Raw genomic sequence first — 22,203 nt, 5'->3', positions numbered from 1 at the left:
GCGGGGTACACCCTGGACAAGTCGCCACCTCATCGCAGGGATAAAATAAAAACATTTTAATAAAAAAATTATGCTGTGGCCAATTGGGCCCCACTGATGTAGACCAGTGTTTTTCAACCACTGTGCCGCGGCACACTAGTGTGTCGGGAGATACAGTCTGATGCGTCGTGGGAGATTATGTAGTTTCACCTATTTGGGTTAAAAATATTTTTTGCAAACCAGTAATAATCCGCAAATAATGTGCCGTTATTGAGTGGTCGGTGCTGTCCTGAGCTCGGCAGAGTAACCATGTAATACTCTTCCATATCAGTAGGTGGCATTAGGGAGCAAATTGCTTTGTAGATGTCAGGAACAGGATATGCAGACAACAGCAGGAGGCAGTGTGCAGGTAAAAATATATCTAATGCTTTAACCAAACATAAACAAAAAGTGAGTAGCTTTAAGTAAAGGCATTAAAGTTAGGGATGGCTATGCATAACGAAACTAAAACTGAATTGGCTACAAAGTAAAAAAAGAACATAATGCTGGATGACAGCTAAGACTTACAGTGTGTGGAGCACACAAAGTACATCCGTACATGACATGACAACAATGTCCACGCAAAGAAGGATAGCAACAGTCAATAGTCTTGATTGCTAAAACAAAGCACGGTGCGGGGAATAGTGAAACTGCAACTGGAAAATTACCAACAAAACAGGAAAAGCCACCAAAATAGGAGCGCGAGACACTGCACACAGGAAACCACCAAAAAACTCAAAAAAGTCACGGTGTGATGTGACAGGTCGTGACTGTACTTTGAGACAAGTATAGTGATGCATGCTTGGTCATGGTTAATATTCAACAATTGCGAAGACACGTTTTTATTGTCAATATCGAGTTACATTTTGGGCTTCACGGTGGCAGAGGGGTTAGTGCGTCTGCCTCACAATACGAAGGTCCTGAGTAGTCAGGGTTCAATCACGGCCTCTGGATCTTTCTGTGTGGAGTTTGCATGTCCTCCCCGTGACTGCGTGGGTTCCCTCCGGGTACCCCGGCTTCTTCTCACTTCCAAAAACATGCACTTGGGGATAGGTTGATATGCAACACTAAATTGACCCTAGTGTGTGAATGTGAGTGTGAATGTTGTCTGTCTATCTGTGTTGGCCCTGCAATGAGGTGGCGACTTGTCCTGGGTGTACCCCGTCTTCCGCCCGATTATAGCTGAGATAGGCAGCAGCCCCTCCCGCGACCCCAAAGGGAATAAGCGGTAGACAATGGATGGATGGACTTAACTTTTTTAATGATTTCTGCTGGTGGTGTGCCCTCGGATTTTTTCAATGAAAAAAATGTGCCTTGGCTCAAAAAAAGGTTGAAAAACACTGCTCTATTGTTCCATTGTTTGGATTATTTTACTGCCAACATGTGAATTATTGAAATGTCATGCAAATTTGTAGGCCTCTTAATTACAATAAAACATTGATGAAAATACTTCTTAATACTGTGCAGAGGTGGGTAGTAACGCGCTATTTTTACTCCGTTATATCTATTTGACTAACTTTTGGGATAAATTGTACTTCTAAGAGTAGTTTTAATGCAACATAATTTTACTTTTATTTGAGTATATTTATAGAGAAGAAACGCTACTTTTACTCCGCTCCATTTATCTACATTCAGCTCGCTACCCGTTACTGATTTTTATCAATCTGTTAATGCACACTTTGTTTGTTTTGGTTTGCCTGACGGACCTTCAAAGTAGGATCTATCACAAGCCTGCATTTCACCAATCAAATGCAGTCACTGGTGACGTTTGACTCCGTTTCACCAATCAAACAGAGCCAGGCGGTCACATGATTAACTGCACACTTTTTATTTTTATTTTTTTTTATAAACCTTTCTTTATAAATTTCAACATTTACAAACAGTTGAAAATAATAATCGAAGTAAGTACAAAAAGAGTACAAAACAGTATAAAAAACGTACAAAACAGCGCCAGGGGGTTGTAATTTCAAAGTAACTAAAATAGAAAAATAGAATGCAAAAAAAAAAAAAATATATATATATATATATATATATATACATATGTGTGTGTGTGTGAATATGAGTGTGAATGTTGTCTGTCTATCTGTGTTGGCCCTGCGATGAGGTGGCGACTTGTCCAGGGTGTACCCCGCCTTCTGCCCGATTGTAGCTGAGATAGGCTCCAGCACCCACCGCAACCCCAAAGGGGAATAAGCGGTAGAAGATGGATATATATATATATATATATACATATATATATATATATATATATATATATATATATTTATATATAGAATAAACAAAGTGCAAAGCCATAGGCTCACTCAATCTCAGTAAATAACTTAAATTTGGAACTCAGCATCATCGTTTTCACAGCTTTTTGGTTGTTAGCGGTAGCGTGTTTTAATGTAGAGTTCTAAATCTTTTTTAAAGGCACAAAAAACAGGTCGGGTATTGAGAAACTTACATTTATGAATACAAAACTTAGCCAATAGTATAATGTGGTTGCAAAGGTAAAATTCATTTAAAAAAATGTTTTCAATACAATGTATAACCAAATTTATATTATTTAATATATATTATGGTTTTAGTTGCTTAAGAGATATTCCTGGCTGTGAATGTGTCCATTGTTATTTTTATGTTTTTGTGCATTACTTGTTGGCGTCATTAAACGAACAGGTTACTCATCAGTTACTCAGTACCTGGGTAGTAATTCACAACATACTTTTTACTTTTACTCAAGTAAATATTTGGGTGACTACTCCTTACTTTTACTTGAGTAATACATCTCTTAAGTAACAGTACTCTTACTTGAGTCAAATTTCTGGCTACTCTACCCACCTCTGATGCTGTGTGAGGTTTTACTAAATCGGTTGGTTGCGCGCGCGTGCGCGCTCCCGCGAAATGCGCGCTCCGGCTTGCTGTCGGGCACGGCTCGCGAACAGAGGGGCGGTTGAGTGTCGGACTGCGCTGGGCGTGGGCTGCCGTCACTCCCCATCCTCTCAGTGGAGACACATTGTTCGACGCGGGCACATTTCAGCCCAACCAATGCGTGCCTGCGAGCAGCTTGGTGCTATTTAGTTGCGGAAAAGTCAACCGTTTGTGGCTGATAATAAAGACACAGTTATTTCGAGTGGACCGGAAGCTGGGAGAAGACTTGTTTTTTTTCCCTCTGTTCGGATATCTTCAATTCAAGAGCCAACTTGAGTTGGAACATCGTTTTTTTTTGTTGTTTTTTTTTTACCCCATTCCCTCTTCCCCTGCCGGACAAAACATCGCTATTTAGAGCCCTGCTTGTTGTAAGTATGCAATGGACACATTCCAGTGTCCGAAAAACGCTGTCAAAAAGGTGTCCGCCTTTGTACCGCGTGTTGTGTCTTGCCGGCCACAGTTACGACATTTTAGCTTGCTTTCATTTCCACGCGTGGATTTAGTTGGCGTGTGTTCTGTTCAAGAATACACGCGGCTCTTATTTTCAAACAATTAGCATTCTGAACAACGGCCCCCTTTGAGTTTGGGGAGGCGGCTAAAGTGGACGTCTCCATCTGCCTCCCCTCCCCAAACTGAAACAGGAAGTCATTTTTATAACTCAACGTTTTACTGAGTGTATATTTGACTTGTATTCGAGTAAACGTAATTAATGAGGCTGCTGCTGGTGACTGTGACCACGCAGAAGGAAGGGAGACACCCTGTCACACTGAGGGGAAACTGAATGTATCACTGCGGAAGTTGGATTCCTTTACCAGGCGTGAATATGTCTCACTGTCAGGATGCTGCATCCTTGAAATGTTAAGCAGGAGGAGCTGCGTGGCAAAGTGTAATTGAGGTTGTGTTCATCCTAGGGCTGGGCGATATTGGCTTTTATTAATATCCATACATCCATCCATTTCTACCGCTTATTCCCTTTGGGGTCGCGGGTGCCTAGCTCAGCTACAATCGGGCGAAAGGCGGGGTACACCCTGGACAAGTCGCCACCTCATCGCAGGGCCAACACAGATAAACAGACAACATTCACACTCACATTCACACACTAGGGCCAATTTAGTGTTGTCAATCAACCTATCCCCAGGTGCATTTCTTTGGAAGTGGGAGGTAGCCGGATTACCCGGAGGGAACCCAAGCATTCACGGGGAGGACATGCAAACTCCACACAGAAAGATCCCGAGCCCGGGATTTAACCCAGGACTACTCAGGACCTTCGTATTGTGAGGCAGACGCACTAACCCCTCTTCCACCGTGAAGCTCGGCTTTTATTAATATCGCGATATTTTTATGCCATATTGCGATATACGATATATATTACGATATTTTGCCTTGGCCTTGAATGAACACTTGATGCATATAATCACAGCCGTATGATAATTCTATGTGTCTACTAGAGATGCGCGGTTTGCGGTCACAACCGCGGAGTCCGCGGTGTCGGGCGGGTGACATGACAAAAAAATAGATTTTAAATAGATCCGGGCGGGTGATGGTTGAACCAATTCGGAAATATATATACATAGTTAAATGTTATGTTGAAGAGGTTCATTTAGCCTACCGACGTGTATTTATAAATGGTTGATTTATATAGGTTAGTAAGGTAGAGTGCTGTATGTACCTGACAGCACTTGATGGTACAGTCTAGTGGTTAGGATTCGGCGCTTTCACCGCCGCGGCCCGGATTCGATTCCCGGTCAGGGAACTCACTTTTTTAACATGAATTGATTAACGTGAACCCCGACTTAAACAAGTTGAAAAACTTATTCGGGTTTTAACATTTAGTGGTCAATTGTACGGAATATGTACTGAACTGTGCAATCTACTAATAAAAGTATCAACCAAAACAATCCATATATCCCGTCACAGACAACGTCACGCTAACATCACGTGACACCTCTGATGAAGGCTGCAGAAGCAAGGTAGCCGAAACTTGTTAGGTACAAAACTTTACCTTACTAGCCTATATAAATCAACCATTTATTAATAGTTAAATGTTGTTACCCACATATGAAAAACGAGCAGCACTCTTTGAAACAGTATGTGGGCATACTTTTATTTTGAAGTGTCTCGTTTGGTCTGTGGACGGATGTAAGGAAGCTACTTCCAGGTATGAGTACACATTTTTATGTTGCATGAGAAGGGAGGAAGAGAGCAACTGATTGTAACAAAGACCAAAAAGTGTCACAAAGACTTTAAGCGTTTGGGCTATAAGAGCCAGAAGATAACTATTTCCTCCTAAAAGAAGCATGTAGGCCAACGAGGTATTTGTTTGTCATTTGTTGGTATTTTACTTGGTAAAATGTTGGATCCACATGCTGTGCATGTTATTATTTTTACGTTTGTAATGTGCTTTATTTATTACAGTTTTCACGGTGAATTTGAAGGTAAAGGAAGCCTTCAAATAAATCAGTTCAAGAAAGCCATTGTGTCTGTGCTATTTGGAGGGAGTTACACTTTCTAACCTCACTAATGCCTTGCATCGTCTGTATTAGATATATAACAAGGGGCGGGTGGCGGGCGGTTGTGGCTTTGATAAAATGTTGGTTCGGGTGGATGACGACTTTTGTAATGTGGTTGCGGATGATATAATTGCCTATCCGCGCATCTCTAGTGTCTACATTAAAACATTCTTCTTCATACTGCATTAATATAGGCTACTTTTAAACTTTCATGCAGAGAGGGAAATCACAACTAAGTCAATTGACCCAAACTGTATTTATTAAAGGCCTACTGAAACCCACTACTACCCACCACGCAGTCTGATAGTTTATATATCAATGATGAAATATTAACATTGCAACACATACCAATACGGCCTTTTTGGTTTACTAAATTGCAATTTTAAATTTCCCGGGAGTTTCGTCTTGAAAACGTGTAATGATGACATATACGCAAGACGTCACGTGTTTTTAGGAAGTATGAGCGCTGCGCACGCACACAGCTAAAAGTCGTCTGCTTTAACGGCATAATTACACGGTATTTTGGAAATCTGTGTTGCTGAATCTTTTGCAATTTGTTCAATTAATATTGGAGGAGTCAAAGTAGAAAGATGCAGTTGGGAAGCTTTAGCCTTTAGCCACACAAACACACGGTGATTCCTTGTTTAAAATTCCTGGAGGTGAAACTTTACTATGGATCAGAGCGCGGTCAAGCGAACATGAATCACAACGGAATGTCAACCAGCAGGTTTCAGTGAGAAAATTGTGCTTAGAAAGTCGCTTCTTACCGGAGAAAAGCTGAGCTTGTGCCGTCCATAGCTGCCGTCGACTCCCCTGAGACACTGCATGTCAACACACTCGTGGAGACACACCTCCGACTATCAGGTAATATTTAACTCACTAAAACACTAGCAACACAATAGAAAGATAAGGGATTTCCCAGAATTATCAGAGTAAATGTGTTTAGAAACATCAGAATCCGTCCCAATGCAATCGCGTTTATTTTTTTAACCTTTTTTTTTTTTTTTCCTAGTCCGTCGCTATCAATATCCTCAAACACGAATCTTTCATCCTTGCTCAAATTAATGGGGAAATTGTCGTTTTCTCGGTCCGAATAGCACTTTTTGTTGGAGGCTCCCATTAAAAACAATGTGAATATGTGAGGAGCCCCCACACTTGTGGCGTCATCGTCTGCGACTTCCAGTAGAGGCAGGGCTTTTCTCCTAACACCGAAAGTTGCGAACTTTATCATGGATGTTCTTTACTAAATCCTTTCAGCAAAAATATGGCAATATTGCGAAATGATCAAGTATGACACATAGAATGGACCTGCTATCCCCGTTTAAATAAGAAAATCTCATTTCAGTAGGCCTTCAAATACTCTTCATTCTCTCACGGATGACTTTTTAAATGAAAGAACAAATCAATAGTGTTGCTACCTTTTTGTCATAACACTTCTGGTGCATGCTTTGCATTGATTAATTGATACTTTTATTAGTAGATTGCGCAGTGCAGTACATATTCCATACAATTGACCACGAAATGGTGACACCTGAATAAGTTTTTCAACTCGTTTAAGTCGGGGTCCACGTTAATCAATTCATGGTACAAATATATATACTATCAGCATAATACAGTCATCACACAGGTTAATCATCAGAGTATATACATTTAACAGCATATTGCTGTTTGCTGAATATCTTCCCACTTGGAGCCAAACCACCGCCAGTTGATGGACCCCCTCCTCTTTATGTTGGGCATTTATTGTTCTTCCTCCATTTGTGAAAAGTTTCGGACCATCTCTCTCTCTCTGATCGGCGAGAGCTATGACGCCAGACTCGCGAGAGTATGTGGTGACGTATGTACAAAGGCGGGCTTCTTTTCCGTATCTGTCAGAATGAGGGACGAGAAGGAATGAGAAATGCCAGTAATGTAGTGCACGCAGCTAAAAGCAACTCGACCTGCCTCAGCTAACGTTAGCCATGCTAACGTTAGCTGAGGCGAGAGCGTGTGACGTTACATGCGCGACAGTATGTGGTGTATGTAAGAAGGTGGGCTTGTTTACGTCTCTTTGAGAAGGACAGACGAGAAGGAGTGAGACATGCCAGTAATGTAACACACGCAGCTTAAAGCAACGGTGTGAGATCATATAATCGAATATTACGATATAGTCATTTTCTATATCGCACAGAAGCAAACCAGCAATATATCGATATATCGCCCAGCCCTAGTTCATCCATCCATTTATTATCTACCGCTTGTCCCTTTCGGGGTGTCGGGTTGGTGCTGGAGCCTATCTCTGCTGCATTCGGGCGGTTGGCGGGGTACACCCTGGACAAGTCGCCACCTCAACGCAGGGCCAACACAGATAGACAGACAACATTCACACTCACATTCACACTCTAGGGCAGTGTTTTTCAACCTTTTTTGAGCCAAGGCACATTTTTTGCGATGGAAAAAATGCGGAGGCATACCACCAGCAGAGATCATTAAAAAACAAAACTCAGTTGACAGTAACAAGTCGTTGTCACAATTGTTGGATATGACTTTAAACCTTAATCAAACATGCATCACTATAGCTCTTGTCTCAAAAGAGGTGTACTGTCATGACCTGTCACATCATGCCATGAATTATTTCGAGATTCTTTGCTGTTATCCTTTGTGTAGTGTTTTAGTTTTAGTGTTTTTTTCTCTTTTTTTGTATTTTCCTGTAGCAGTTTCATGTCTTCCTTTAGGCGATATTTCCCGCATCTACTTTGTTTTAGCAATCAAGAATATTTCACTTGTTTTTATCCTTCTTTGTGGGGACATTGCTAATTGTCATGTCATGTTCGGCTGTATTTTGCTCTACAGTAAGTTTTTGCTGCTGTCCAGCATTCTGTTTTTGTTTACTTTGTAGCCAGTTCAGTTTTAGTTTCGTTCCGCAAAGCCTTCCCTAAGCTTCAGTGCCTTTTCTCAAGGGCACTCACCTTTTGTTTATTTTTGGTTTCAGCGTTAGATACCTTTTTACCTTCATGCTGTCTCCTGCTATTCCCGACATCTACAAAGCAATTAGCTACCGGCTGCCACCTACTGATATGGAAGAGTATTACACGGTTACTCTGCCAAGCTCTAGACAGCACAGACCCTATACAACAACACATAATTTGCAGAATAGAATTACTGATTTGCAAAAAATATTTTTAACCCAAATAGGTGTAATTAGATAATTTCCCACAGCACACCAGACTGTATCTCACAGCTCACTAGTGTGCCGCGGCACAGTGGTTGAAAAACACTGCTTTAGGGCTGATTTAGTGTTGCCATTCAACCTATCCTGCTTGTCTTTTTTTGGTCCGGTTAAGACGGACCGGAGTCAGTTCGCTCTGCTGGTTCGCTTCGTTTTGTCCACTGTAAACATAGTGTCCAGCACCAAAAAGACCAGACCAAACCAAGGCTATGTTTACACTAGGGTTGTACGGTATACCGGTATTGGTATTGTACCGCGATACTAATGAATAATTGTCGGTACTATACTGCCTCTGTAACATTCCGGTCGCCGTCTTGCCGAGTCATTACTGGATTTACAAGCAGAGGAGCATGTTTGGCGGCACACAATCACTGAGTACTTACATGTAGACACAGTGTGTGGACAGAAAAAGGAGAAGGGACACATTTTGGCTTAAAAACTACTGATAAAGGTGAAGTTGTAACACTGAAACGCCCTCGGGAAGAGGTGCTTTAAGACATGGCTAGCTAGCTAGCGGCTAACGTCCATCCACCGTCTGCAGTGTTTTAGCTACTTCTAAATCACTAATCTTGGTCTACCTGGCGACAAATAAAGTAAGTTTCTTACAAGCTTTATCCCTGCAGGAAGCGGAATAGCTAAACATGCTTCACTACACACCATAGCTCACCGGCATCAAAATGTAAAGAAACGCCATTTGTGGATCTACACCTGACAGCCACTGTAATGTTATTAAGTATAGGCACGTATCTAGTCGATACTACTATGATTACGTTGATATTTTTTGGCATCACATCTTATTTAGTTTTTTTTTTAATTCATATTATATTTATAAACTCAAGAAATATGTCCCTGGACACATGAGGACTTTGAAGATGACCATTGCATGATCCTGTAACGACTTAGTATCGGATTGATACCCAAATTTGTGGTATCATCCAAAACTAAAGTATTAAACAACATAAAAATAAGTGATTATTACATCTCAACACAAATGTAAACAGAACATGTTAATAGAGAAAGTAAGCGGATATTAACATTAATTGAGCAAGTAGATTAATAGTTAATTTTCTACCACTTGTCCTCAATAATATTGAAAAATTAATAGAATGTTAAATGACACAATATGTTACTGCATATGTCAGCAGACTAATTAGGAGTCTTTGTTTGTTTACTTACTACTAAAAGACAAGTGGTCAAGTATGTTCACTATTTTATTTAAAGACTAAACTACCGTAATAAACGTGTGTTTAATATACCCTAAGATTTTTTGTTAAAATAAAGCCAATAATGCAATTTTTTGTGGTGCCCTTTATTTAGAAACTTACCAAAAATTATCTAAATAATTTTGGTACCTGTACCAAAACATTGGTATTTTTTTTTCCTGACATCAATCAGATTTTTTCCAATCTGACCCAGGCCTCTTTTGTAGGATGGATACAAATCTGATATGTATCAAATGCGACCAGACCCAGCTGCAAAAAAAAAAACCCATTTAAGTGAAGGAATTATATTACCGGTAAATTTTTTTCAGGATGGCCCGCTGCCAAAAATGTATTCTCGCCACAGGAGCGCGCACGCTTGTTAAACCTGCACTGCTGGGGTTTTGTCTCGGCACACTGGTTTCTACGTGTGAGACAAACCGTTATATTCATAATTATTGATTGATTGATACTTTTATTAGTAGATTGCACAGTTCAGTACATATTCCGTACAATTGACCACTAAATGGTAACACCCGAATAAGTTTTTCAACTTGTTTAAGTCAGGGTCCACGTTAATCACTTCATGGTATTATTGGTAGGGCTTGGCAATATATCGAGTTTGTAAGATCGATAGATATGAATTAAGAAAATATCGTAATATTGATATCATTTATTTCATGTTAAAACTACCAAACACCACATTTTTGTTGAGTTCCTTGTTCTCCCCACTCTCCTCCATGGGCTACTAAAACCCATCCCTTTCTCCTTCTAGACGTGCTTGCACTATAAGAACGTCCATGATTGGTTGGTTGTTTACTATGATGAGTCATGATTTGTTGAGGTTAGGCCACTCAAAGGCAACATAAGGCGGGGTCATGGAACCAGGAAGGGAAACCCTAACAGACATCCCAAATGACGGAGAGAGAGAGAATTGTAGAAGAGAAGAGGGAATTTTCAAGCGGGGCGATTTACATATAAAAAAAACTAGTGGAAGATGGCAGAGGGATTCTCCTCTTTAGATTTTTTTTTTTAGCAATGTAGACCACGTCTACAATGAGTCTACTTGGCCACATTTGGACAAATGTATGCATCTGGATCAAACATTCATTGGAGTTGTTTACCATGTAAGCCCAAATCAAAACTGTTCTCGGCGTTGAAGACTTGGAATACACATTTAAGAACACATATGATTGTGGCAGACATGTGTTGACTTTTGCTACAGTATAGCCTGTCTAAATGCTAACTTTCATTTTCATTGGTGTTTTACAATAAGACAGTAGCTGACATTATTTCTACTCTTTACATTTTGACATTGAATAGTTGAATCCTTTTGACACAAACAAGATCATAATCGCACAATTAAGTCAAGTCACTTACGTGGCACTGACCACAGACATGTAGTCTAGTAGGACCACAGAACCGTACGTGTGACAGTCCATTACATCGTCGACAGGGAATTAAAAAGTGCCTGCCTGCAAATGTATTTTTTTATCCGAGTGGAATTTATGTTGTATTATTTGCACAGCTAGGTTATTTATTTTATATAGAAATAATAATTTTTTATTTTTATTCATGTTACGTAATTCTGTGCTACTTAAACAGTTCATTGTATGTGCTGTTAATACTCATCTTGACTAACAGGGTTAATAAAAGTGTTTATAGCACAGTGTTTATAGTACAGTTGTCATTCGCTCAAAAATGAGTATCTTTAATGTATACTTTCATCGGAAAATAAATTGAGATACATATCAAATATCGAGTTTAAGTAGAAATATATTGAGATATACTTTTTTGTCCATATCGCCCAGCCTAGTTATTGTAAAGATATGTATTTGAAATGATTAAATCCTTTATCCTTTAAAAATACAAGAGTTGGCCATTTGTATGAATGTGATTGTAAAGGACTGTTTTTGATCCGACGTTGGTGTACTAAAACATGTTTTTTGGTTAAAAACTACCTACTGTTCTCTGTTCATGCACATAAGTACTAATAAAGTATTTGGATGTATTCATTAAATCAATGTATTTTCTTGGTCGCCAAAATTGATTCAAAGTAAAATTTTGATATTGACACGTCTCATCTGCGCATCCCTTACTAGAATACCTAGAAGACACCCAGATGAGATGTCAATACCAAAATATTACATTGAATTACATATTCTTGTCTCAAGATGCCGCACATGAGAGCAATATTCAATAATTTACTTTCAAAATTATTTGGCTTTATGCAGATAAACTCAGAGCTTTTGTTTACATCATGCTCTTAAAGTAAATAAATAAAAGATAAAAAATATACAGTGTAATCATAATACATAGTAATAATGCAAGTAACCTTTGAAAAGGGTATAAACTTTTATTTTTCATTACTATAGAATTGTTGACCATTGTACTGTAATATGATTATAAATAACCTTATTGTCTTAAAATTAAAAATAAAATAAAATAGACTTGTTGCTAATAGCAAACATTTTACATTAATATCCTGAAGTGCATTTTTTCCCAGTTGGAAAAACTAGGTTAAACGTTGCCTTTTTTTTGTTAATTGACATTACGTGATCACGGCATTGTTTCTCGTTTGTCTGTGTAGATGGTGTGTTGCTAGTGCCCCACTCTCTTCTCCGACTGTAAATAACTGAAAAGACGGCTCACTGTGTTCAGTTATTTCGAATATTAAATATGCTCAGGTGCTGACAGGAATGCACAAGCAACGAACATACGTGTGGCTCAACAATTTTGTTTGGCGAACATATCGTTCACTCAAATGCTGGTGATAATTGAGAAAAAAAACTTCACTCTCCCACAGTTACACATCACACTAAATAAAACCTTGATGTCGATTCGATAACGATTAATAGTGCAGTCCTATCCGATGTCATACGTCAACAAAAAGCAATAAACACAGACTTCATTGCTTGGATTGGGCAGATTTTTTTAGTATACGTTTGCAAGTTTTTCTTCCCGACTGTCGTCTCTCTCAACATCTTTGAGCAATCTCTGAGCAATCTCTGAGCAATATGTATATTAAAATCAGAATCAGAATCAGACATACTTTATTAATCCCGAGGGGAAATTAAAAGTGACCATTGTTTTCAAAATGATTAGTGTCAGCTCCAAATACAAGGTGGACCTCCCCCTTGGGTGACCGGTGCAATGGATGCCGAGTGGGTACGGTTCATCATGTGAGAGTTCAGTCAATAAGGAGGTCAGCAGTGGGATCATCTTGGAACTAGACAAGTTGGCAGTACAGACACATCACCAACTGATGCACAGAGGAGTAGTCCACCAAGGGTCCCCACTTGGAACAGCTAGTGCAACCTCAGTGGAAACTAATCCGTGGCCACCTAATAACCTCTCCACACAGGACAGGGGGGCAGAGAAGAAAAGAGAAGCGGCAGGTCAACTCTTCTAAAGAGGGGTCAATTTAAAGGCTCTAGTATATTAGTTTTAAGATGGGACTTAAATGCTTCTACTGAGGTAACATCTCTAACTGTTACCGGTAGGACATTCCAGAGTAATTGATCCTAAATATAAAACGCTCGAGAGCCCACAGACTTTTTTTGGGCTCGGGGAATCACTAATAAGCCGGAAGTCTTTAAACCCAGATTACTGGCCGGTACAATTATTACAATACAATCAGCAAAATAGGATGGAGCTAGACCGTTTAATGTTTTATACATAAGTGATACAACCTTAAAGTCGCATCTTAAGTGCACAGAAAGCAAGTGCAGATGAGACAGTATAGGTGTAATATGATCAAACTTTCTTGTGCTTGTCAAAAATCCAACAGCCCCATTTTGTACAAACTGTAATCTTTTATTGCTTAACATAGGGAGACCTTAAAATAATATGTTAACAATAATCGAGACGAAACGTATCGAACAAATGAATAAATAATGAATGATCTTAGCGTCGCTGGTGGACAAAATTGGATAGATAGCGATGTTACAGAGCTGAAAGAAGGGTGTTTTGATCACACAGTTAATATGCAACTCAAACAAGAAAGTTGGATTGACAAAAATGCCAACATTTTTCACCAAGTCGCTTTGTACTATTGTTTTGTAAATAAGTCTACAAGGACCAATATTTAACATTTTTGTTTTCATAGCATTAAGATGCAAAACGTTGCTGGACATCCATTGTTTAATTTCATTAATGTACCAGTAGAGTGGCAAAATATGTTTCCTCTATATAGAAGCTAGTATCATATGTCATCAATGTCATCATTCAGATGATGAATTAATCATGATGCACATTAAGGGTTAACAAGGAAATGTCGCCCTGCAGACACTGTCTTTGGTTGTGTGTGTTTGTCTCCATCCCTGGGTATACATTGAATGTCACAGATGACCAACTTCTAGATTCCTGGCTAAATCCTCCAAATATCCAGATGAGAGACATAAATTATAATGTAAAATAATTTGGCAGACTGAGACGTGATGATGCGGTAGCAGCAGGATGTCACGGCCAGCAGCAGACGGCTACTTAGCTGTGTGTTATCAATTTGCCACTAAAAATTGTTTGTCTGCATTGGCGCTTATAATAACAACATCGCTAATATTTGGTTATTATTCAGGTCACAATATTTTTATAGACTATTGTTGGCAGGTTTTGGGTGGCTGTTTAGAGTTTTGTCGGCGGAAAAGAGAGCCCCTGTTGTTAAAGTTAAAGTACCAATGATTGTCACACACACACTAGGTGTGGCGAAATTTGTCCTCTGCATTCGACCCATCCCCTTGATCACCCCCTGGGAAGTGAGGGGAGCAGCGGTGATGCGCCCCGGAATCATTTATAGTGATTTAACCCCGAATTCCAACCTTTGATGCTGAGTGCCAAGCAGGGAGGCAATGGGTCCCATTTTTTTTTATAGAGTTTGGTATGACTCGGCCGGGGTTTGAACTCCCAACCTACAGATCTTAGGGCGGACACTTTAACCACTAGGCCACTGAGTAGTCTATTGACAGACTATTTATGTATTTATTTATTTACGATTTAGAATGCATTAAAAAAGAAAAACATATGTGTTTGTGTCTTACATAGGGATTGTGATTGATAGACAGTACATATCTCTCTAATTTTTGCATATTTCCTGAATGACTGATCTGATACTATGGTCAGAGTACAGAAGTGTTACTATAGCGATGTCAATCTACAGAAATTACGGATGCCCTTAGGAGCAGAATATTCAAAATAGCTGACTGAATTTGTGGTATTGTGTGATGTTTAGACGGTATTTTCACATACTTTGCGAAATGCAAATACACTTTGATATGGTCTAATGGAAACAAACAAACATATAAAGTTAACTTGTTTATTCACTCTCCTGGTACTTTAAGACACACTTCTAGATGACTACAATCTCTCGAGTTGGTCAGCTTTAAGGGCATCTAGAGATTGGTGTCCTCAGCATAACAGTGAAAGCTAACACAGTATTTGCGTACGAGGTCACCTAGCGGCAGCATGTAGAGTGCAGGGCCAACAATCGAACCCTGTGGAATTCCGCATGTTACCTTAACATATGCTGAGGGCACGTTGTTATAAGAGACTCATTGCATCGCTTGCAAAGGGAATTCTGGGATTCTCTGCTTAGGCTGCAGCCCTCGCGACCCGACCTCGGATTAGTGGATGAAAATGGATGGATGGATGGATGCATCCTTTCAGTAAGACAGGAATTAAACCAAGAACACGCAATGTCTGACATACCGAGATGTGTTTTGATAGTTAAATAGAATGTTATGATCGACTGTATCGAAAACAGCGCTGAGATCAAGTAGCAACTACATGGATGACGCGTCAGCATCCATAGTTATTAATAGATCAAATAGTCAGTTTTGCGAGGGCTGTCTGAGTAAAAATATTGCCCTCAAATCCAACTGAAAGGATTCACAGAGATTGTTAAGTGCTAAGTTTTAGATACAAATGCAATTTGCAAGTCACAATGTCACAGGAAAACATGTTTTACTGAACTGCAAGTCATTAATTTGCTCAAAAGTTGGGGACAATGAGTATAGTAAGAATTAGGTGCCCGTTTTGAAAGCCTTTGCAAAATTATAGCATACGAGAGAGATAAATTAAACACACCCATAAACAACTTTTAGTGCACCGTTTACAAATCCCGTTTCCATATGAGTTGGGAAATTGTGTTAGATGTAAATACAAACAGAATACAATGATTTGCAAATCCTTTTCAACCCATATTCAGGTAAATATGCTAAAAAGACAAGATATTTGATGTTCAAACTCATAAACTTTTTTTTTTTTGCAAATAATAATTAACTTAGAATTTAATGGCTGCAACACGTGCCAAAGTAGTTGGGAAAGGGCATGTTCACCACTGTGTTACATCACCTTTTCTTTCAACAACACTCAATAAACCTTTGGGAACTGAGGAGACACATTTTTGAAGCTTTTCAGGTGGAATTCTTTCTCATTCTTGTTTTATATACAGCTTAAGTTGTTCAACAGTCCGGGGTCTCCGTTGTGGTATTTTAGGCTTCATAATGCGCCACACATTTTTAATGGGAGACAGGTCTGGACTACGGGCAGGCCAGTCTAATACCCGCACTCTTTTACTATGAAGCCACGCTGTTGTAACAAGTGACTTGGTATTGTCTTGCTGAAATAAGCAAGGACGTCCATTATAACGTTGCTTGGATGGCAACATATGTTGCTCCAAAACCTGTATGTACCTTTCAGCATTAATTGTGCCTTCACAGATGTGTAAGTTACCCATGCCTTGGGCATTAATACACCACCATATCATCACAGATGCTGGCTTTTCAACTTCGCACCTAGAACAGTCCTGATGGTTATTTTCTTCTTTGGTCCGGAGGACACGACGTTCATCGTTTCCAAAAACAATTTAAAATGTGGACTTGTCAGACCACAGAACACTTTTCCACTTTGCAGCAGTCCATCTTAGCTGAGCTCGGGCCCAGAGAAGCCGGCGGCGTTTCTGGGTGTCGTTGATAAATGGCTTTGACTTTGCATAGTAGAGCTTTTCCTCGCACTTACAGGTGTAGCAACAAACTGTAGTTATTGACAGTGGTTTTCTGAAGTGTTCATGAGCCCACGATGTGGTGATATCCTTTACACACTGATATCGCTTTTTCATGCAATATCGCCTGAGAGAACGAAAGTCTGTTATATCATCGCTTATGTTCAGTGATTTCTCCAGATTTTCTGAACCTTTTGATGGTATTACGGACCGTAGAAGGTGAAATTCCTAAAATCCTTGCAATAGACCGTTGAGAAATGTTGTTCTTTAACTTTTTGACTATTTTCTCGCGCATTTGTTCACAAAGTGGTGACCTTCGCCCCGTCCTTGTTTGTGAATGACTGAGCATTTCACGGAAGCTGCTTTCATACCCAATCATGGCACCCACCTGTTCCCAATTAGCCTGCACACCTGTGGGATGTTCCAAATAAGTGTTTGATGAGCATTCCTCAACATTATCAGTATTTATTGCCACCTTTCCAAACTTCTTTGTCACGTGTTGCTGGCATCAAATTCTAAAGTTAATGATTATTTGCAAAAAAAATGTTTATCAGTTTGGCCATCAAATATGTTGTCTTTGTAGCATATTCAAATGAATATGGGTTAAAAATGATTTGCAAATCATTGTCTTCCGTTTATATTTACATCTAACACAATTTCCCAACTCATATGGAAACGGGGTTTGTAAATCTGCATTACTCTTCCTTAGTTAATCAGTTGCTTAAACAAATTATATTATTTACCTTTTCAGATGACAGTATGGATCTTTTTTTATACAAATTACCTCAAATGTAGTTATGTGACGGCAGTTGGCAACATGAACGGCATCTTGCAGCACTTAGTATTTAGAGATGTTAAGTGGCCTACATGCGTTTGTTGTCCGTTTAGCAAAGGCATTGTTTAATTTTTCTGTGGTAAATGCTGGTAAACTCTGCCAGCATAGTTGTTGTCCTGTGTTTGCTGTAGCACTATAGCATGATCTGCTTAGCGCACATCTTTTAAAACTTGTAGTTCATCTTCCGTATGTTCAGGGTTGAAAAGATATCGGACATATCCTCAGAGCTGTTTGCACATGTACGGCTTTTTTGAGCCGTACAGTAGCCTAGTGGTTAGCATGTCATCCTCTCAGTCCAATGGACTTTGTGGACTTTGTATGTTCCGCTCCGTGCATGCATGGGTTTTCGCTGGGTACCACATCCTTTGAAAAGTTAACTGTGATTGACTGGCAACAACTGTAGGGTGTACCCCGACATTTGCAAACCTACAATAGATGGACAGGACTTTATTGAGCTACATTAGAGAGACAACATATTAGAAAAAAACCTCTTCCACATCTGCAATATAGATTTAATGTTTATAAATGGAAATTAGTAATGGTCATATTAATATTACTGCATATCGTTCCGGCACTCATTTATTAGAGGAATTGTTTGAGGCAAAATGGAATGTACTGGTTAACTGTAGCCAGTATGGACACTGTTCATTCTGTTCTACTGTATGTGGTCTAAAGAAGAACATTTGCTACGGAACCTTGACTTACATCCAAACAGATTTACCGCGCAACTTTTTAGGTTGAATTCTTCAGCTCAGTAGATCAGCATCAAAAAAGGAGTTCAAATATTGAACCCGATTCCTTTAATAATTCTATATGACAAAAGTAATTCCCATAATTAGCTAGGACTAAATAATGACCAAGTCAAATTAATGACTTACTGTAAATAAGCGTTTGCAATAAGCATTTGAAAAAAATAGTTAAAAGTGGGGCCACATGCTGACATACTGTATGTTCAACTCATCCTGCTTACTTTATTACAGCATTTGGGAAGCCTTTAGTTGATTTTTATTATGTAAATGTTATATTTTTATCAACATGTGATAGCAAGGACCCTGCCATTCAAAACTAGGCTGCTACATTACTAATGGTTAATGTAACTATAGCTGAAAAAGTAGACTATTCATCCCGGAACACCATGGGGTTCATGTAGGCTTAATGATGCAGTTACATTATTATATCAACCATCAGAGACAGAAACTCTTCGTTTAACATAATGTCCTTTTTTGCTGCTTTAACACAGAAAAATACAAGTAAGGCAACAAGAGAAGTATCCTCAACTTCTCTTTTATAAAGTATATTTGAACAGCCGATATGGGCATCTACATCAACTATATGATTTGCCTGGGAAGCTGGACAGGACAAAAAAAATATATACATATATATTTTTTTAAAGACTTTAGTTTAGGCGTTGACTCTTTGTTGTAAAGACAGCCACCCTAACAACAAAGGGTTGCGGGAAACCCTGAGCCCTATTTCCTATATTGGCCTGGATTGGCCAGTTTGTTATATGTAACTGAATTAAAATGTTAAGTTAGGCTCATTGTGAGTATTGTTGTGTAGATTTTATTGATACCTAGTATATTACCTATTTGTATTATATTCCTATTATACCTATACAGTGTCTATATTGAACTTCTTTTGAGATGCAAATAATTTAAATGATTATGAACAAATTACTTTTCTTTGAAAATTTGCTGTCTGTCAGAAGCACAACAGTGGCCCACTCCCGTGTTCTCAAGAAAGACTAACGAATGAGCATTTTTGTGTCTGACATGTCATTGGCTCCTCTAACCAATTGTGCTTTCCCGAGGTCAGCTGGCCTTTTCATCTGTGCTGCTGCCTCCACGGTCTCTCCCTGCTATGGCCGCCTAAAGAATGACCCTGTAGAGAATAGGTCTGCTGTTTGTTAAAGTCTGTACAAAGACAGTTTTTTCCAAGGTGGAATATGGATGGTTTTCTTCATTATTTGCTACTTTCTCCAGCTTAAGATATTTTATGGCAAAAATTGACATTCTGGAATCTTGAATATCCAAATAGTGATTGCTCATCAGCCAGTCAACACTTGTTTTGGTTGCTGTTTGGGAGAATGATGTCATCGGAGTGCAGTAGTAGGGTGCGGCTAACTGTCGTGGTGCCTCGTATTTGATTGTAATACCTCCCCAGAGAGGGTCTCCTTACCATCAACGTTCCATTAAATATCTATTATCTTTGTAGTAGGCTTGTGGTTCTGGCAGTATGGATTATTTTACCAATTGAGCACTTAAAAAGAGAGCAGAATGTATACTGAAAAATATGACTATTCTTGTACTGTTTTTTTTTTAGGCCTTGGCCGATATTCGATAAGTAAATTAATTGACGATAATTAAAGATTAAGTCGGTAAGTTTTCCAGCGTCGATAAACTGCCATGTGCATGCTTCAAGACCTTTCACGCTTGTTGTCACTTTCAGCAGCTATGCACGTTTGTGCCATAGAGAATTGAACAGAAGTGGGTGAATTCTATTGTCCTTATTAAGTGTCTTTGACTCCTTGAGTGGTGACGCGGGGCATTACACAGTGCAACTAGTTAGCATGTAGCAGCTCACAAAACCAAAATACCAGTGTGGGAATATTTCAGTTTAAACTTTTGAAACAAGATGAGCTTATCAACACTGAGTAACCAGTTTGCCGAATACGTGGAACTACAACAAACCTGCATGCCCACTTGAAACACAACCACTCGACAGCCCACACTTTGTGTTTGGTGAACACACCTACGACACACTAAGGCTGGGCGGTATACCGGTATAGCTGTCTGGCTCACGTCTGGCTCATGTCCCACCCAATGAATACGCGTGGTGGTCAAGCTGGTTTTGTTTTCAATGGGTAATAGGCGCCATTTAGCCTTTCTCGAAGAAAAAACTGCTCTATGCTTGTGTTGTTTTTGGCTGTACAAATCGTTCAAATTACAAAAAGGATAAACGTTTCTTCAGAGTTCCTGGAAATGTCATTAAAAAGAGAGGAAAGTGCAAGATTTTACGAAATGACAAGCGAAGCATGCAGCACACACTCCAGTCCAAGGGAGCAGTGTTGAAGAATGCATGAGTTTTCAGCGATCGCTCCGTTCAAGGTTTGTTTGATATACATTTAACGGTTATTATTTCCCATTTATGTATTATCATGATATTATTTGTAGTTTTTAAACACGTTTGCCAAGATTGTTTCATAAAGCACCAACTAAACGAGCCTAAATAAAAGAAAGCAAATGACAGCAAAACAAAAGATTTTTGACCAAAAGCAACAATCACAAATGAAACTTTCAGCACATAGACAATGTTGACATCTGTAGTTATATTTTGATAGAGACCGGGTAAAACACGCCACTTGTAAGCGTGTGCAACAGCAACAAACAGTAGACACAAAGGTAAATCTTGTAATGCATCCTTACCTAAGCAAAATCGAGGCATGATTTATCCGGCAAAGTTTTGATACCAATTTCCTTGACCTAGCGACACACAAAGAAGTTTTAGACAACAATGGTTTTCCAAGTTTCCATTTCTTTTGTCGTGTAGAATGACGTCTGGAGCACAGTAGTTCGATTTGTCTGAGAATGCGACCAACATATATTCCTTGATATCATTCGACAAATCTTTTTTTTGATAAAGTACAGTGATCTATTCCATTGCATAGTTTGATTTTATTTGCTCGCATCTGCTTTTTGCAGGAAGATTTAAGCCTCTTTTATACTCAGATAGTTTGCGCGCTGCTTGCTGTACAACAGCCATATTAGCTTGGTCGACCACCACTAGTTTTCATTTCCAAGAAAAATATACACTGGCCCCCAGGCACATTTTTTTCTCTTAATATGGTCTCTGAGTCAAAATAATTGCCCAGGTTCGCTATGGAGAAAATAATACAACTACACAGATCAACTACACTGTGTGTACACATCAAAAAAATGGAAATGACGCAGTACATTACCACACGTCAGTAGCCGAAAGAAAAGCCTTTGTAACCTGTTTGGAAATGGTTGTATCATAATTTATATGCCAAACAATATTTTGAGACGTATATCGATATCGCAAGAGGCAGCAATTAGCGTGACATAGATTTTTTTTTACACTGCCCATCAGCAGTGCTGATATTGATGCTTGACTTCTCCAGAGTTGCTCTCTTTTTTTCTCACTTTAAGACTTTGTCCCCATCATTTAACTTCACTAGCACCCTCCTTAAACTGTCATGTAAGATTATCCTCTTGGTTTAGGCAGGGGGTCTAGGGTTTCAAAACCAACTGTTAATTTCCCAAGATGGAGGTGGCAAGTTACAAATAACTCCAAACACAAACGTACTGTTAGCGGAAGGAAGCCTTGCACAGATTTTGTGAGGTGCACTGCAGGCTTTCAGAGACCTCATTAAGTCTCTTTATTTGATTGCCCAATAAACAAAATTGTATGTGAATAATTCAGGGGCAAATGTGGCCAATTGTTCTTATGGTACACAATTCACAAGTCACTGTGTACAAGTACTTTTACCATAGTGTGCCAGTTCA

The 22,203-nt window shown here is 39.2% G+C and overlaps 1 protein-coding gene across 3 annotated transcripts in view; it reads left to right on the top strand.

The window, feature by feature from the left end:
• The first annotated feature begins 2,920 nt into the window (after positions 1 to 2,920).
• The window catches only part of hrasb (HRas proto-oncogene, GTPase b), a 48,082-nt gene continuing 28,799 nt past the window's right edge, over positions 2,921 to 22,203 (top strand). For 2 of the 3 annotated variants that reach the window (XM_061917602.1, XM_061917603.1), the window contains exon 1: positions 2,922 to 3,296. The gene's annotated coding sequence lies outside the window, so the exon portion shown is untranslated. Of the gene's footprint in view, positions 3,297 to 22,203 lie in introns of all 3 variants that reach the window. The other variant, XM_061917604.1, reaches the window with a different exon arrangement.

This window comes from Nerophis ophidion, linkage group LG12 (assembly GCF_033978795.1).
Source record: "Nerophis ophidion isolate RoL-2023_Sa linkage group LG12, RoL_Noph_v1.0, whole genome shotgun sequence".
Lineage (NCBI taxonomy): Eukaryota > Metazoa > Chordata > Actinopteri > Syngnathiformes > Syngnathidae > Nerophis > Nerophis ophidion.
This window is presented reverse-complemented; position numbering and strand designations above follow the sequence as displayed.